The 15000-nt window shown below is 37.6% G+C and overlaps 1 protein-coding gene across 5 annotated transcripts in view; it reads left to right on the forward strand.

Moving 5' to 3' along the window:
• The window catches only part of ZFHX4 (zinc finger homeobox 4), a 151553-nt gene that overhangs the window by 3221 nt on the left and 133332 nt on the right, over positions 1 to 15000 (forward strand). Inside the window, exons 1-2 of one of the 5 annotated variants that reach the window (XM_027886177.1) lie at positions 50 to 584; positions 5490 to 5560. The exons of 1 other annotated variant lie outside the window; for it this stretch is intronic. The gene's annotated coding sequence lies outside the window, so the exon portion shown is untranslated. 3 more of the 5 variants (XM_027886176.1, XM_027886174.1, XM_027886175.1) reach the window with 3 other exon arrangements.

Consider the following 15000-nt stretch of genomic DNA (forward strand, 5'->3'; position numbering starts at 1 on the left):
AAAAAAAAAAAAAAAAAAGCCCAACCAAAAGACAACTTGCCAGGCTGAAGATGGTGGAGATTTACATTAAGCCAGACACAGGCAGGTTCACTCAGGAAGTCTGACCATCCCGTTTTCTGACAGTTGCATTTCCTCGGCTCCATTCCGTCCTCCTCTTTTTTTTTTTTTTTTTTTTTTTTTTTTTTTTTTTTAATTTTCTTTTTATTAGCCTTGCTCCGGTTTTATCAAGGATTATGTAGCTGACAAGAGGGGAGCGAGAGAGTGGAAAGAGAGGGCTCGGGTGCTTTTGGGTGGCTGCTGTGAGGGTGTTTTTTTTTGATGGTGGTTTTTTTTTTTTTTCAATCGTGTTTCCCCTGGATTTGCAGTGGCTCGATCCTTAGGAGCGGTGGTGGAGTGTTTAAAAAGATCATATGTAGCATTATATTTTTAGTTTGGTGGTGGATGGATGGAAGAGGTAGTGAGAAGCCTTTGCAGCCCTGCCTGTTGTTGGTTAGATTGAGGCAGAGACTTGGCTGCGATTGGGACGCGACTGTGACATGGGCATCGATCGCTTCCATTGAGAGCAATGCAAAAACACAGCCTGGGTATGTAACACTCTCAGTGCCATCAACACTTGTTTTACTTTATATTTACTGGCAAAACTGACAGAACGATCCGGACTGCTTTTCTTTGAAATAAGGACTACAAACATTTGGATGGGAAGGTGCACAGAGAAGATTGTGGAAATAAACGGGGGGTTGAAGGTTGGGGGTGTGTGGGGGGAAGAGCCTTAATCATCATTGCTCCACTTCCTATTGAACTGCCTGTATTTAAGGAGTTTCTCTCTTTTCTCGACTGGGAGATCCTACTAAACTGGTTGAAATGAAAAAAATCAGACTATCAACCTTGAGGGAATATCTGCTAGTTTTCAGGGTTTGCGATTTCAGCCGGTAGGAAGGCACACAAAATAAAAGATGGCTAGCCAGCTGTTTTAACCTCTTGCACCTGGCTCCAGAGCTGGGGCTCACCAGGATTATTCAGTTATTCGTGCTATCTGTGCTTGAATATTTATAGTGTACGATCTAGAGATCCACACAGTGCATTGTAGCATCTCTTTATCCTTTAGTCGTGGGCTTTTAGGACTTTGCCAACATAAACATGTATTCAATAGTTTTCATTTTTATGATAATGAACATAGAGGGTCAATGAAATATAGAGGGAAAAGTCGTAAATCTGCAAAAGTGAAACCTACCCAAGGAACAAAGAAAGGTCAGGTAAACCATCTGTGTAAGTCACAGTAATAGTACCTGCTGTGTGGTTTATGCAGTGATACTGCTTTATTATTCTCTAAAATGAAACTTATCCGCTAGATCAAGTTAAAACTAAAGGAAAGCTGTGGAGATGGTAAATGGCATTGCATGCATCTTTCAGAATAGGGTGACAGTTGTATTCCTCAATTTTTGAATAGTTTAGGTTTATTTGTAAAGATGGTGCACCATCAAAGAACATATAAAGGGGGCTGAGAAAAATCACTGTTTAATATTGCAGAATTTACTGCTTCCATTCTGACCATAAGCCTAAATTTACACAATGAAATTTGATTATCTCTAATAACAATATTAGATCCTGCACTGGATGGATGAGAATTGAGGTGGTTTTGTTGATTGCAAGGGTTTAATGTTGCATTTCAGAATCTGATGTGGTTTAGCCTCCCTTCCATTAACTGGAAAACCCCTGAGGTTTTACAATTATTTCTTAAAGATAATACATTTAAGATTGCATTGGTAGGCTGAAGAAAAGTCATAAAGGCAAGAAGGGAAGCCCTTAATAACTCTTGAGATTCAGACATGTTCAGCAGTTAGATTGGCTCTGACTTCACCAAGGGTCGACAATGTGTCATTTCCATGAAGCCAAATTGCCCTCTGCCTATATGATATTAATGTGCAAATCAATATTTCAGGGATTAAATTTCCCTTCTTCATTTTTTATGGTTTCTACCTCAATAAGTCTCAAGTCTATTAGAAGAGGCTGGATGATTTAAAATCTTTCACTTCAGAATGGCTTGTCGTAGCCTTGTTTCACAGACTGTTTTTTGGATTTTTGTTATAAGAGACTAAAGGCATTCCCTAGAAGTTGATAGTCAATATAGGGACATGCTCACTGTTGTAAAGCCCTTGTTCGATTAAGAGCTAAAAAGGTATTGAAAATATAATATATATGTTTATATAATATATATACATTCTACTGCTTTAAAAATATTGTGTTAATCACCTATTGATTTATTTCAAAATCAATTGAAGCTCCTTTCTTATTAGTGATTTGTTCAGCATTCTTCAGCCTTGTTGTTAATTTTCTTAAGCAGCATGCATGAATTAATCTGCTGGTAGAATGCGTTTTGGGTTTTCTTTGAAGCATATTAAAAATCTGGCATTTTTTACCTATTTAACCTAAGCTAAGTGGTGTGAACAGTTTAGTATTGTGGTAGAAGCAGGACACTGTTTTCTGCACTTCAAATTCAGCATTGTTTTAATGAAGCTAAGGGGCATTTTATGATTTCTGCACAGATGCTTATCAGTAATTTTTATTAAGAGATTCCATTGAATATTCAGGATCAGTTAAAAATTAAAATGGAGCTATCTGATCTGGAGGGAAACAATACATGACAGAAAATTTAAGTCAAAATATGAGGTTGTGATTTTATCACATAATCTTGGGAAGGCCCTACTGTCTATCATTTAGTGTTGTTTTATAGTCTTAGACCATCTGGACCAAGTTCCGCACAGCTGCATGAATTTCATATGTGATAGAACATTTTTTCCATTCAGTGTGAAATGTTCCTTCCTAAAAACGTACACCAGACTCGCTTAATTTAGTCTGCTAAAAGAAATGCACATGAAAAAGGACAAAAGGCTCTTTAATCTCTGCAAGCTGTTTGTTTTTCTTCAAGATTCCTGTCTGTTTGGGTTTGAAAAGTCATGTTTATTGAGCAGATGATTCTGAGGTGTGACATTAAGATAATATATGATTTTTGTGCTAGTTTCTGCTCTCCTAGTTAATTTGCAGATCTACTTTTTATGCCTGTCAAAACACAGTTAATCTATTCTTATTTACAATTAATCTCGATAAAATTAATCTTAACTATGCCTTAGTCAGTAGCTTAAAATATCTAATTATATTCAATTAACTGCTGTCATAGTAATTAACACTGCTTAATTGCCTCTGCGTATATTTATGGAAAGCTCATTAGTTACTGCTTGCTCTTTTTTCCTTTTCTCGTTCCCATTTTTGTGGATCTGAGAACACAGATGTAAAAAGCAATCTAGTTTTTGACGATTCAGTTCTTGAAAACCCTGTGACAATGGCAATACATGTGTTTCTAACGTGTTATGTGGGTAAATATTTGTGTTTTCATGTGCAAAAAGGCTACCAGAGCTGGGTCTCTAAAGAACTTCCAATCCAGCTCCCCCCACCCCTCAGTCTTTCTCCTACCCCACCACATACAAAAATGTTTTCTAGCCTGTTGATAGAAATATGAGAAGCCAGGTTAAGCTTTGTGTTTATAAATGAAGAGCTTTTCTGCATCTGCCTTGGGGCTGTACCCAGAAGGCAGAGCTTTGCTGCTCCAAATTCATTCAAAGGGTTAAAGACTTGGCCAAGGTTCAAACTGAGAAGCGCCCAGGGAAAGTGCATGTGAATATGTACAAGTTTCATGTAATTAGTGCTTAATTATATTAACATATGCAAATTGTCAACTTAGGAGCTTGTTGAGCTGGCAAAGATCAGCCAGGCACAATTGCTGTATTGTTCTGAAACAATAATGGATTTCAAGTTGGATTGTGAAAACACATAACTAGCTATCTAATTTAACTCATACCATGGTGAAATTTCATTAGTCTCCATGGAGACTGGTTTAATTGTGCTGACTAATGTTCTGGGCTGCAGAATGTCCTAAAAAGAAAGCGTTGTTTGCCTAATCCACCTTACAATGACACTTGTTTGTACATGTTTCCCTTGTGTGAGAATTTGCATATGCAAATAAATAGTTTCTCTGCCCCATTTGTCATGGCTGTTCATTACCCATGAAGAGGACATTGTTACTAGGCTGTTACTGAGTCTCCCAAGACAGGATAGTGTCAACCAGTCCAGCCACATTCTTTCATAATTTGTTTCTGATTAATAGACCAGAGTGAGGCTCATTCTATTCAGGCCTCTGCAAAGGGAAGGTCAGTTCTGTCAGTGAAAAGAGTTTCCGCAGCAACTGAAGTTTTTTTCTCTCTCCCTCCCCCTCCCCCCTCTTGCTTTGGCTAAAATAATCATATTTAAAATAATGTATTCTTGCTCTAAGGAATACCGCCACTAATAATCTCTAGTTTCCTAAAGCGAAAGATAGGAAAATAAAGGAGATTCTGGTATTGGAATATTAATCCTGTTTTTGACAGAAAGGTAAACTGATATAATTGCTTTTCAGTCGAAGGAATGGGGGTTTATACAAGTGTGAAAGCATCGGAAAAGGATTAGCATTTTTTTGCATAATGAAAAGCTCTGTTGAATAGGGCACTGAATGGTTGACTGAATGACTGAGATGAAAGGAAGATGAAAATGCAGGCTCCTCTTTCTTTTTGCCTATGTTCAGCTCTCCCTAAAGTTATGTTTGTCCAAGACTTGAGAAAACAAGCAGAAGCTCAGATTTTAGCAACTTGGTAAGATGCCCTGAGTTTACAACATCATGTGAAGCAACACGTACGAGAACAGTGCAGTGAAAGGATGAGAAACGCAGGTTTGTATGGAGGGGAGCTCCAGGAACATGACAGGCAAACCAAATATTGACTATTGGGTATCGAGGATTCCCAGCACTTTGCTTGGGGGAAAGAAAGAGGGAGGAGGGTGGCCAGCAGAGAGGGAAGGAGCTGCTTTAAAAGTTGCCAATGGAAATTATGCATCAACACATAATAATCTAATAAAAGTTTGGTATTCAAGGAAGCAGGGTTTAGTCAATATCTGTTTTAATTATTAAACTGTTTCTCTTTTGGAAAAACTTATGAATTCTGACTCAGTGCTAAGTGTTTAAGTGGTATAGGAGCCTTGCTGGGGAAAAAAATTATTCATTTGCCTTTGAAAACAGAGAAAGCTTACCGAAATAGCAATTGATACATGCACGTAAGGAGCGGGGTTTTCAGCGTGGCTGCATCAGCGTTGTTTAACATTTGGATTCTGGTAGATTCAGGTGGCGAGAAGGGCCTTGGCCTTCTCCTGCAATCAGTGCTGGGCCCCTCTGCCTCCAGCAGGCTCAGGATCAGGCCCGCAGCCAGGGCTGCAACTGGTTAGCTGTTGACAATGTGATCAGTGCTTCTAATTATGTTCTCTCAACAGTAATTAGGGCAGTTAAAATACCATAAGTGTTGAGCCACTTTTGAAAGTGGGAAGTGGTTCTTTTGTACGTATGTAAATCAAATGCAGTGTGAATAATTATTTGTATGTGTGCATATTAAATAGGATCTCTTTTTTTTCAGGTCAACATAATTACTGATTTAGAGCTGCTGTAAAACTGTTCGTAGTTAGACTAAATATTAACTTGTTTCAGGTATTTTTTTTCAATTTGCAGAGCATTTATTTGTAAATACTTGTTAGTGCAGTATCAAGCTTGATCTGATAAAATTTAAATATTAGGAGATGCCTTCAAGAAATGAGGATTAATTATGGATAAATGAAGTAAAACTGTAAATGCAGAAGGTTCTTGGGAAGAACAGTCACAAAAATCCTCTCTTTTCAGGCAAAGATGAAAACCTACTAGGGGGTTTTAGTATGTTTTGCTGCTAACTTTATGAAATTCCTTAAAACTTCTCTTAAAGGAATAGGCTTAGGGTATATTCTGTCCTGTGAGGATCTTATTAGTGTATTTCCATAAGAAAAATGTGTTAATTTAAAAAATAAATTAATTTATATTTTAAAATATTGTTAACCAAGCACCATGTGTTGTCTCTGGCAAAGTTCCAGCCACTGTAGAAGTGGATAACACATGGGTTAATAATAACTTATGTGATGTCTGCATTCTTACTGAATGGGCAGAAACCCAGAAGGCTAAGATACTGGGATTCAAGATTGTAAAGAATAAGATATAACACAAAATATGTTTATGTTAACAGATGCACAGATAGGAGAAACTAAGAAATGTGTGAGTTGCTTTGATCTAGTAGGTAAAACAAACCCAGTAGATCCTGTTTGGTTGTTGAGATTTATTGTTTTTGAAAGGGTAATAAACAATTTATTGATAGCGATATTTGGCAGACCTGTAGAGATAAACTTGTTTTGCATAAATAAAAGCAGGAAGTTTCGTCTTTAATACATGTCACTATTCCTTTTTTAGTAGTCACTCTATAGCAGTTTTATACCAATATTTTCATTATTACTGCAGCTTTTACCATGTTCCAAACTAACCAGAAAAGTTTGTATCAGACTGAAATATGGCAGGCTTGTTGAGGAATTACTTTTTCTGCGGAATAATTACTTATTCTGAGGAATGGTTTAACTAAGTTATATGATCAAAATAAAAGTTTGCCATATCAAAACACTCTGTTTTATGTTCATATTACTCAAAATGAGCTTTCAATTAAAAAAAAAAAAAAGGAGAGAGCTAGAGATATATTTAGACTGTAATTTGTCCAAATTATATTTTATTTGCATTTGGTATTTTTGAGAACATTTTTAAAGACACTCAGAAGTTGGGATCTCTTTACAGACAAATCTAGCATACTTTTTGTATTTACTGTGATCTGATCAGTTGTCCCAGCTCCTAAGAAGGTGTTATAGTCCTTCAGGTCAATAGTTCACAAACTAAAGGCTGTATGTACATGATAGACCATGTCGACTCTGAAAACAAACATTTACCATACAGAATGCATCAGTGTCTGCAGAACAAGCGATGCACACACTAGACATACATCTAAAACTGTATTTAAATAGATAAATGTTCTGTTTCTGCAACAAAGAGATCCTTACAAAATGCCTGAGTTGATGTGTGCCTAGGACACATAAAACCAAAAGAACCAGATTCTTGCCATTCATCCCAAACTGAATCAACAATAACTGCTCTGAAAGTAAAGGAGCAATATGGGTGTAAAACTGGCAAGATGGACAATTTTGATATTAGTGGATAAAGAATCAGACATGTAGTTACCAGTTGACAGTAATCCCATAAAATCGAATTAAAAAGGTTTCTTCTCCTCTTTTTGTACTACCATTTCCATTTTTAAGGATGATATGCTTAGGGCAGAAAGCACGAGAGAATCTGTAAGAGGTTTTCCAGAGAGGCTGAAGTGGGGGGGTCAATTCCCTTCATTTTACCAGGTAACAGCAGAGCTGAGGATCTGTGAGAGGCTGAAGCTGCTGAAGGCTTGCTCCTCCCTGTTTTGACACTGAGGCTGCCTTACAAATTCACCTAATCTGAGATGACAAGGCACCTGTCACTGGTAGTGCTCCAGTGTTTGGGGCACTGATGGAAACCTGGAGTAATCCCAGTTATTTCCACACTTGTTCCAGAAGATGGTAGTGTAACAGATAAGAATAATCTCTTTTTCACAGTGAAAATATTTCTTCCTTCTTTCCCTTCATTTGTTGGGGAGTTTTGTTTGATTTTTGGTATTCAGAAGGCCAGAGCTTTCATAAGAAGAGAAGAAGGAAAAGTATCCTTGGAGTTGCCAGGTGTTACATTACAGTTTCAAATGCAGGTGTTTTTTCTGCGTGAGAAACTATTGCTGTCCACCTTCAAGTAAGCTTCTCCTTGTTTAATACCTAACATTTTACATGCCTTCCCCACTCCAGAAAATGAAGTTCTAAGTGAAAAGTAGTTCCTAAACAGGCAACTTATTCCTGTGGTCCTTTTCTACTTTTTTTTTAATTGAAATATGGTTATTGATTTTGTTTACAGCACCAAGGGTTTAAATTAAAGAAAATGTAGCATTTCTAAAATAAATTATCTAGCTGTATGGCATATGTCACCCCTCAATTCCTAAGTTCCTTTGAGTTTTATGAACCAGTCACCAAAAAAATAATTTTCTTTGCCATTGCAGTGCAGCCGTCTCTGGAGTGGGAAGTGTCACCCGATGCACACAAAACCACGAGCCACTCTGCTGCAGCACAGCAATGTGCTTTGGGACTTTTTCCAGCAGTAACAACTGTTTTCTGTAGGGAGGGAAAATATGATTTCTCACTGGGTTGTCAGCTGATGCACTGGGACAGACATTTTAGTTCCAGTGAAAAGCATCACTGGAGTTTTAGGTCCCAACTGGTCTGGCCTATGGATTTCTCTCTTACTTTATAGGTGGTTTCTCCAGTATTGCTGCAGTTTCCAGTTTTGACTGAGGGCCTCTTCCAAAGTCCAGTGCCGCCCCTCATCTATTTCCCTAGGTTTGGATCAGGCCCTTGCAAATAAGAGCGTCATCCACTGAGGCACCCGCCGCAATTCCAGCAGCAGCAGGTCAGCACTGCCAGGCAGCCACCCCCTGGCCCCGAGGGGAACGCTTGCTGAAATCACAGCTTTTTCCCGAGTGGGTGGAAAGGCAACAAGAGACAATGGAGTAAAAAAATGTTAGTATTTAAATATAGCAGAAACTGCGATCCTGACAATAACTTAGCTACTACAGAGTCAATTCAGCCATCTGGAGATGGTGACATGTCAAAAAAAGGCAGGGGGAGGGGGTGCAGGGCACAGAGGAGGGGGTTGTAGCAGGGGGAGAGACCTCAAAAATGAAGGATTTCATTCCATGTTGAAATCTAATCTCCATACAGGCTGCTGCTTTAATGTTGAACAGCATAGGTCTCTGAATAGTTTTGTCCATCAAAGACATATATACTGAAACACCTAATGTCTTTCCATAATTGGATTCTGTTGGTCATGAACCAGATTTATTTGGCCTAGCACAGAGTTTACTGATGAAATCAGTTTGTTTTTCAATGTTATCATTATTTAAAAATAGATTTTGAGGCTGTTTGAATTTTTAAAATACATTCAATGGTGATGATTTATAAACGTTCCCGATTTCAGCTGTAGCTGTACAGAAGGGTTGAATCTGATTTCAACATGCTTTTTACATGATTTTAATAATTGGAGGCAAATATATTATGTATCTTTTAAGTTTGTTTAAAAATCTATGCAATTTAAACAAACGCTGAATTGTGTAATGGTTTGTCTGGGAATTACTTAGGCTGCACAGCGTAATAATATTTTATTAGCTGTCATTTGTTTTCAGGGAAGAAAATGGTGATTTTTATGTTGCATGTTACATGAAAACTTGGCATTGAAATAGGACAGTCCCCAAACGTGAATTTTCTAAAAAGGTGGGACAGGAGTTGCCCAAAAGGTGAAGACTTGAGAAAAATTGGGGTAGGTAATTTCTTTCCTGAAATGAAGCAGGGTACAGATTAGGAGCCATTAAGGTTTGCCAGGAGTTGCTGGTCATAGAAGCCTGTTTAAGTGCTCACTGTCAACAAGGAAATCATGGGCAGCACTTAAAGTGGCTCACCTCTGATTTATTCATAAACCTCACACGAGCACTTGGCTTTGTTCTTGCTCTGGTAAGGGGGAACTGATGCCAATAAGAACAGGAATAAAGAGCTTCTTGCATGGTCCAAAAGTGAATAGCACTTTATCTCAAAGCATGACCTCCATTCCCAAGATCTGTTGTGTTACAGTTGACTCCTCTAGATGTGTATTCTCAGATGAATTGCTAGAATACGTTACAACAAATATATACTTTGTAAACCCTCTAGATGTAACAAGAACTGTGTAACTGGAACTTAGGTTCTAACTTGACAGAAAGGTTGTGGTATTCTTAGGAAACTGAGAGATTTCCGTTTCAGACAGTGCTTTATGTTGGTGTTTTTAATGTGAGTCAGAAAACAGTGTGATTATGTGGCTGTGAGTCAAACGAAAATTTTATATTCTTTAAGGGATTTATGTGAGAAACATATTTTGATAAAAGAAAGACACACAGAAATGTGAAGTGATTCAGAGACTAAAAAGGAATAAAAAAAGGTTGACTTTGTTTTTAGGCATATTTGATGGCTGCTGCTTTATTTTTGTTTCTCTAAAAAAGGCAAAGTAGTGCTCACAGTCTGCAATGGGGGAAGGGACCTTTCGAAGACGGTCAACTGCCATGTTTGCACTGGGGCAGAGGTTGAGTACAGTTACTTAAATCCCCAGAGAAACATTTAGCTAACGCTAGACTCTTTCTGATCCCGTCCGAGTCTGGTTTTCTTCCCTGCTTTTTAATGAAGTTTGTTTGTTGCTATGTTTAGGTTATGTTTTTAAACTGACTTGCATTTTTGCAACAGATTTGACCAAAAGAGTCATAATGGAAGACGGTGATGAGAGTTAATGATACGTCTTTGATAAAGCAGTCCTCGTGTGCAATCTGATCACAGCCATCAGCTCATTTGTCATGGCTGAAGTGAAAATGTCAGGACCAATGAGTGTATCAGTGCTGAAGGGGGCGAAAGGGCTTTTGGAGACACTTTTGTGCTGGGAGTGGGCCATAGCTTAGATGCAGCTCTAGGGAAATACTGGGATTAGCCAACTCTGTGCACAAATCCCTAGCATAACAGAATTAGTTGGGAAAATGAGGTTTGTTAGGGAAAAAAAAATCTGTAGAACTGCTCTAGGCTGCAGCCCAGGAACTACGAAAAGCAGTAAAGCATTTTATTAAAATAATTTTAGCAATGTGAATGTGCACACATTCCAATGAAAATCACAATTGGTAACCAATATATCAACAAAACACATCTTAATGCATTTTGCATATGTACGTGGGTTTGCTTCTGGAATAAAAATAAAAATTTGGTCTTCACAATCTTAAAAGAAGGTTTACTGAATTTGACACCGTGGAAATTAACACATTTAAATATGAACGGATGCTGATAATCTTTTTGCATGGGTTAGTTCAAATAAAATATAAGGGTAGTCTCCCTTCTGTAGACGCTCGTGGTGTAATTCATACTGTAAAAACATACTGATTGCCGGACTGGGATTCTGGAATGGCTAGCCTCTTCTCTCTTTGACTAGTCTGTACAAGATGCTTTTGAAAAATATCAATGCAGGCAGATGTAGGATAACCTATTGAATATGCCTGCCTTGGCAAGATTGCAAATGCAAATCTTTTAGACCCCTGAAAAATAAGATTTAATATCCCTTACAGTTTTTGGGTTTGTTTTTGTTTTTGTTCACAGTCATTACAATAACTCTGGATAATTTTGGCAGCCAATTCCCATTCTGTTTTTTAACCTAGATAGATTCACTATTTTAAGTGGTATCCTTCATCAGTGAATCCTACTGTCTAACCTCTTTGCCTCTCTCATCATCAGGTTTTCATTTGTCACAGCTTAGCTCTCCTGGAAACCTGCTACTTGTCTTCTGAAAAGCTTTGTCTTCCTTCCTGTTACATACCTGGGAAGCGCAAGGTGCTTTTCCCACTGCATTGTCCATAAAAATGCTGAATCATTAATTCTTTGAAGTGGGCTTTCTACTTGCCAGATCTATTCAGCTGATGTGAAACAGCATAGGTGTTTAACCAGGTAATCCCATTACCTGCACTATGCCAGCCCAAGAGGAGTCAGTGGGCCTGAGTTACTCCATCTTCAGCGTGTCGAGCAGTTACTGAAAATTGTCCTCATACTAGATGCGTGTAGCTAATTGTCTGTCTGGCTCCACCAGTTATTAATGGGTATTTATCTGTGGAAGGAATATTTACCTATGGAAGGAATATGTCCTGTGTGTTTAATACTGCAGAACTGGGGGCTTTGGCTTTACAGATGCAAGCCGAGGAGGTTCAGTAGACTGCCAGCACTGGGCTACAAGCAGTTTTTCCTTTGTTTGGTGTTGCTATTAGAGGTACTGCTGCAAGTTTACCATCTCTCCTTTGGTTTTAATGGAAGACTGAGAAGGAGATTAAGTTTGTTATCAGCCCCGTCGTATCACTGATCTGGTAGGTGCCACCATTACGCAAGGCCTTCGAAAGGGAGCAGAGTGTGGCAGCAGGCAGCGCCAGCCCACGCTGTGCTCTGGATTATTAACGTGTCTGCGTCGCTACTGTGCAGTGCACAGTGTTTGTCCATGGTGGAAAGCTCTCACTTCCTTTTCCTTTCCCAAAACTTGGGCATAAGTCTGGGAGCAGGCAGAACTAGTGCACATGCTTATTGGAGGGGGTGGAAGGCAGGGGATGTGTGGCAGAGCCTTAGGCTGCGGCTCAGATACCAGGCAATTGCCTCTGGGAAGCCCAGGTTTCCTTGCAGCGGGCTTGCAGCTAGCATGTGAAAATACCTTTTGTGCTCATGGGCTTCAGGCCCATGGTCCTTCTGGGCCTTCTCATGCTGTGAAAGTGGCCACAGGGACTAAAGATACCAGGTAACCTTGAGTTTGGCTTAGAAATGTGTAATAAAGCTGCAGCCACCACCCGTTAAATCCCAAACACTTCTCTGTTTATGCCTGTCAGTGTGAGTGGCAGCAGCAAAGTAATTTATTTAATCTAGCTAGTACTTATCTTTGTTAGGAGTCACCTGCAGATTTCTTCCATTTCACGTACTGTGAATTGTCTTTTTTCAGATAATGTGCTTGTACAGCCTTTTTTTTTTTTGTTTAATTCTATTGATTTACAATATTGAAGTGATATATCTGATACCTGTTTCCTGCACTTTGACTGTATGTAGTCAAAGAAGCTGATGGGATTCTTCCCTCCCTTCCACAAGACTTTAGCTGTTTTAAATGTATAATTATAATTGCATGTCATTTGATAGCTACACTAATTGCTGCCAACCATTGTCTGTTTGCACTTAATGCTGAAACCTGATCAACATCCTGCTTTGGTTGATGTTTGGTGGTAAACTTTAATTAACTCTTATTGCATTGAAGAAGAGCTCAGTCTCTGTGCTAACTAATCATTTACCTTCATTATGTCCTGACAGCTCCACTTGTTCCTGGTACTAATAGATACACCAGTCAGTAAATAAACCTGCAAACCTTCATGCCTTGAAGTTGTTCCACATTGATATTTTGTTGCTTAAAGTATAATGGTGTAAAGATAATTATTTCAGTTAGTTTTGTATCTCTGCTTTTCCAGACACTGATCTCAAATTGCCTTTTTCATGCCAGACAATATAATTTTAATAGTAACTGTAGATTTAAGATAACATTATTCCTTCAGCATACATGCATCTTTTGAATCAATACAATTAAGCTTGTCTCCTGTTGGAATTCTTGTAATTATTTTTCTTGAAATACTTTTCCTGTAATGATATTGAAGTTAAAGTAATCAGGTTACTGGCAGATCATGTAAAATTCAACTCAAAATTGCTGGCTGCTTGATTTTAATTTGTCTGACATCAAGTTTGTTTGAAAAGGGATAATATGTGGTTAAACCAAGGAGCTTATAATTATGGTTGACATTTGTTTGTTTATAATGAAATCTAATTAAAGTTCATACATTTTAAAACACCAAAGTTAATTACTGAATTGCTCACTTCACTTATGCACAGCAGTCAAATTAACTTGCAGAACAAAAAAAAATGACAAAAGACTATGCATAATAAAAACAAAATGCCCAGCTGATCTTGGCAATACAAAACAATTTTGCAATGATAATATTTTAGGAAAAAAAATGCTTTACTAATAACTAAACTGTTTAAAAAACATCCCATATTTTCACTGAGCAGGCTGATTTTAATACGGAGTAATATTTAAATGTTTAACAAGATTTACAATACCACTGGTTTTTCTTTTTATTCCAGATGCATAATTAGAAGAGTCTTGTAGTCTTGTAAGTCTGCTCAAAAACATGATTCTTTATGTTTTGTTTTCATCAAGACTCTTTCTGAACTTGTCTGGAGTTGTAGTATCTCCCTAAGACCTGGAATGTTTGCTTGACTACCCGCTTTGTGGTAACTTTTAAAAAGATAATTGCAGCATTTTTAGCATGCAAGCAAAAAAGTACTGTAAAATTTATTTTAGTTTATTTTGAGACAACAAAGAGGTTAGGTGAATACTGTAGAGCCACGCTGACTCCCTAGTCATTATTTGCTAGTTTTGCAATCCATTCCTACTTTCCAAATATGCTGGCAGAGGGCACATCTAGACTTCAGTAAAATCTCAAAGTTTGAGGTAATTCACACTTTAAAAGATTATACTACCCTATTTTACATCATTAAGGTATTCTTAGTATACTTACTTATGTTAATATTACGTTTTGTTAAATTAGACCCGAGTTTAATGAAGCAAAAATCTACATTTCTGTAATTTTTTTCTTAAAAGCTGTGAATGCAAATAATCTCTTTCATAGTATGTGGGAACAGGTGACAGATCCAGACAGCATTATTTTTTGTGAAGACAATTAGGATTAATTTTTAGCTGTTTCTGTTTAATTTAGTTCCACGTGAGTTTAAAACAACATCTAATGTAAACTAACTTTGGTCAGCACTAAAGAGATTAAATGGTGAAAGCTTTACAGATTGGGAGTATTGACATATGAATAAACACAGTAAATATGATTTATTAATTCCTAAAATGATTGATGCAGTGAAGTTCTTTAAAAAGGAATATGGATTCAATAGCTAAGCTTTATATTTAGCAGGATTATTAACTTGAACTTCCAAATTTAATAAGGGTTTGGGGAGTGAAAAGGGAAAACATGGGGCTCTTTCCATTAATGGCATGCTTGTAAAATTGAGTGTAATTTACATAACCTTTCATAGCGTATATTGTGTGTGTTATAATACAGGATCTGATTGATTTGTAGATTAATATTTATTTAGTAAAAGAAAATCAAAAGGATTAAGCAGTCATCATTTTAACTCTAATCCTACTTTGCATAGATGAGACAAAGGGAAGTGATTAATGCTCTAATGTTCACTGGGTCACTGTCATTCAGATGCACCTTTCTCCATAAAGAAAGAAAGGCAGAAAGTTGGTGCCTCCTCCTAGTATTGGCAAACAAGAGCTTTCTAGCAATACTTTAACTGATTAGGCCATTCTTCATCACT

The sequence above is a fragment of the Empidonax traillii genome, unplaced genomic scaffold, assembly GCF_003031625.1.
Source record: "Empidonax traillii isolate 1590-97213 ecotype Southwest subspecies unplaced genomic scaffold, ASM303162v1 scaffold181:size1721324, whole genome shotgun sequence".
Classification (NCBI taxonomy): Eukaryota; Metazoa; Chordata; class Aves; order Passeriformes; family Tyrannidae; genus Empidonax; species Empidonax traillii.